This window comes from Lathyrus oleraceus, chromosome 5 (assembly GCF_024323335.1).
Source record: "Lathyrus oleraceus cultivar Zhongwan6 chromosome 5, CAAS_Psat_ZW6_1.0, whole genome shotgun sequence".
NCBI lineage: Eukaryota > Viridiplantae > Streptophyta > Magnoliopsida > Fabales > Fabaceae > Lathyrus > Lathyrus oleraceus.
This window is the reverse complement of record NC_066583.1, coordinates 568420799-568425176: the sequence shown is the minus strand read 5'-3', so window position 1 is coordinate 568425176 and position 4378 is coordinate 568420799.

The following is a 4378-nucleotide window of genomic DNA, read 5'->3' as shown; positions in this document are numbered from 1 at the left end:
TCTCACGGGTAATTTCTGAGGCCCTGGCATAGAGAGAGTGTTCCACTCAACATCCGAATCTAATTTATTAGGTTCTGTAATCAGCTCAACATTTGCAAGAGAGAAAAGTAAATGATCATTCTCTATAGGAAACACAGGAGTAGCAGGGGCAGAAGCCGGAGTAGCAGAAGCTTCGTTTTGTCGATACCCACCTTCTCATCAAAACGAGGATTAGATTCAGGATCAACTTCCAAAACAGGTTTTAATATTTCAAACGCATCCTTCTTCTGTCTATTAATGTTGACCTTTAATGTGCTAAGGTTGCTTGGCTTAGTTATATTAACAACATTTCCATGTTCATCTATTTCCCGTCCCTGGGCGTCAAGACGAAGAACAGGAGCCTGACTGATTGAGGATACCATTTGTTGTGAACTTTCTTGCTGAGCCATTTCTTTTGCAACAGGTTTTGGAATATATCTCTCCATTTCAGCCCTCTTATTTCTTAAATTATGCACCTGTTGATCACTCTTTGCAGGAACAATTGCCTCAATTTTACTTTTCTCACTTGATTCCTCCATGATTTCCTTGTTTGGTGGTTTAACAGGTGTGGTAATGATGAACCAGAAAGGATTCCAATCTTTTGATGAAAACTCTAAAACATCTTTGGTTCCTGGATTCAAGCTCAATGCACCACAAGCTCCGTAAAGTAGTGTCATGATGGGAAAGAGTTTGAACGACATTGTTTCATTTCAATCCTCCGTCGTATCATCTTAAATATCTGGAGCTTTCTTTTTAGTGAACAAAATCTTGAGAAGATGAGATCATGCTCGGATAGCGCCTCAGAAGTTGAAGATTCAACCAATCATAGTAAGGTGCAACGTTGTGGTTCCTTCTCTAAGCTTCTCGGAATGGTAAGTTCAACTAAGTTTCCTAGTTTTCAAACAGGTAAATCTGCAGGCTGTGTTGCAGTAACTCATTCTCTAATCAATGCATCTCAACACCCTCAAAAACATAGTAATCACATGCAACAAAGCTTTTTGACATCGCTAGACAAACTCTTAATCTCTTACATGATTTATTATGCAGAAATTCCTGAAGAGTCTGATTGATGATCGTGGAAGCATTGACTTCGAGTGGCTGAGAGACGTTCCACTACTCGTAGTGCAAGGCTTGTCCGAGTCATTACAGTTGCATCTCTTAGAAATGTAAGTACTGCATAAGTAAATTATACAAGCTGGTGCTGGGGCAACACACTAGCATTGTCTTGTTGTACATGTTGTGGAACAGATGTTGACGACTTGTTTTTTTTATATGGCACAGGTATACCCTGCGGTGAAGAAACGAGATGACCGGGCTGAATTTGTCTTGGAGGCGGTTGTTGCATTTGTCGAGAGTATTGTAATTGCTGACTCTGAATAGCAGGCATCCCGACACTAGCTGAAAGAAAAAGCATGTCCAAATTGCTGTGATGTCATTGGAACAAATGGTTGCTCGCAGGAGATCGCCGACAGTGTAAACTTCAAAGACTTTCTACCGTGAGAGCTGAAGGTTTTATGGCACCTCTACGAGGATTTGCGGCTTTTCTCTCTTTCCTTTTTTACGGAATACACTGTGATATTTTCTTTGTGTGTATCATGCAGGTATTTTACAGGAACTCAAACTTTAGAACCACCTCCTGGGGCATAAGCTGAGCGCCTTGATCGGGCCCGTTGTTGAGTTGGCTGCCGTTTTGGACGGAGTGCTTTCAGGTGGTCCTTTAGGCTTTTTGTGCTCCTTGCTTCCCAAAAGCCCAATCAGCAGAATCAAAATAGGCATGTTCATGATCCTTGGATATTAGTGGAGGCTCCCTTGGCAATCTCTCTCCATACTTTTCCTTACAGCGTTTTCCTCTTGTAATAAATATTCAATTGCCAACTGTTTTTCTTGTAAATTAAGTATGCCTTGGACGGATTAGAACATGAATGATTGTTTACTAAATTGCATTGAATGGAATTTGATGTATTCTCCTTAGTTAGCTTGTTAGGATTGAATGGATTTTGGATATGAAATGGATATGAAATGGATTTTGGTTCCAAATGGATAATGAAAATGGATGTGGATTTTGGGTATGGATTAAAAAAAGAGTTGGGTTATTGGATATTTGATTATAAAAATGGATATGGATTTTTTAGGAATAATCCAAGACTAATTTAAATATCAATTTACATAGTAATAACGAATCAGCAAAAGACAACTTAAAATCAAATTAATCTATAATTCGTTAAAATTACTTTGATACCAACTCTAACATTCATTTGGAAATTAAAATCAATTAGAGTTTGAATCATTAGTAAAATAAACAATTAAGATTAAATTGAAATTGGGATTAAACTTAATTCGAAATTAAAATCAAATTAAAAATTAAAAAAAGTCAAGATATTAAAATCCATTTTATAATCAAAAGCACCATGATCAAAAAGGCCTAGACAACGACCAATGTGTAACAAAAATATGGATTTGGGAATGAATGTATGCAAATGAATTTTTAGGCCAAGTGCAAAATAAAAGAAAAAAAATTCAGGGTCAAAATCGGGGTATGACAGTTGCCCCTATTTAAGTATCTTCAACTAGAGAATATGAAGCAGGACACTCTTCATATGATCATAGTGGGAGATGATTAAATACTGAGAAGACCCGGATTTTGATCCTGAATCCCCATGACATGATGTGATATGATATGACATGATATGACATGATATGATATGCATGGATGATATGCATGGATGCATGATTTTTTAATTTTCTTCCCTGCTAGGGATATGGTGGACCCTTGACAGGGGATACTACTAGATAGACCAATCTTTGGGGAATACTGATGATCCACAGGGAGACAGACAAATGGGGTAAAACCAAACTTGCTGGGGAAAACAAATCTTGCTGGAGAGTCAAACACACACTGGGGAGTAATCTAAGTGGAATTTGATAAGCAACATTCGGAGTACAAGAGATTTAGGGAGTAAGTTCACATATGACTTACCAGACCTGAATAAGGAAGAAAATGCATAACAGGTTCAGACACAACAAAACAGGTTCATATATGACCTGACAATGCTGGGGAATAATCATGGAGAATAACTCTTCAGAACAGGTTCATGTATGACCTGACACCGGAATAAAGCTCAACAACAGGTTCATACATGACCTGAATAGTATTGAACAAATAGAGAAAAAATCTTCAGAGCAGGTTCAAGTATGACCTGACCCCGGAATAAAAGCTCAACAACAGGTTCATACATGACCTGAATAGTATTGAACAAAAATTGGAAAAACTCTTCAGAGCAAGTTCAAGTATGACCTGACCCCGGAATAAAAGCTCAACAACAGGTTCATACATGACCTGAATAGTATTGAACAGAAATTGGAAAAACTCTTCAGAGCAGGTTCAAGTATGACCTGACCCCGGAATAAAAGCTCAACAACAGGTTCATACATGACCTGAATAGTATTGAACGACAGGGAAAAAAATCTTCAGAGCAGGTTCAAGTATGACCTGACACCGGAATAATAACAATTGGACTCTGACCGTAAGTAATGGACTACAACCACCCTTTAACGGATTTTGCCAACAACAATTGGACTTGAAAATGACTGCGAAAACCGGACGTTGGTTTAAGGGATACCAAAGACAAGCTGGAATCAAAGGTCAAAGGAACAAGACCTGGATCAATGCAAAATGAGCACGAAGTACATTTCGGCTATGCATGATTTGGATTTCCTTTTATGCATGATATATGAATGATCATGATTATGAGAATGCTGACACTAGGCAGATTGGGAGTTTGTAAAGGCTTTTTATGGAAGCTCATGATTCCTCAACACCGAGAACTCAACCGAATATTTTATGATAGATGTTGTCAAAGGAGCATTCTATCAAGCTTGATGGCCACAACTTAGCCAATGGATCCTTTTGGAGGATTAATGAATCGTGCTAGCATAATTTTCGGGCGCTCGTCTTAAACTCAATAGTTGTTGACGTATGGCAGAATTTGTTTGAGCAGTTTGAAAGCATGAAGAAAGAGGTTCTGCCCCTCTGTGTCTCATCTTGCCCCAGTTTGTTGGGACTTTGGAGATGTTCACTTTGAAAGTGAGTTTGGAAACAACTTGCCATGAGGCTACCTCGAGATGGCTTGCCCCAAGTGTTTGTAACTTGCAGTAGTCTGATCTTGACTAACCAAATGCTGGAATGGTAGACTCTTGATTGACTGTCCTTTGGATAGTTGGACTTACCGAGCTCTGAGGTGGTTTGCCCCAGTCTAAGTCTTGAAGCAAATTACTCTTGGCTAACTGAACCATGGAGTGACTGGACTTACTGAGCTCTGAGGTGGCTTGCCCCGGTCTGATTCTTGAAGCAGATTACTCT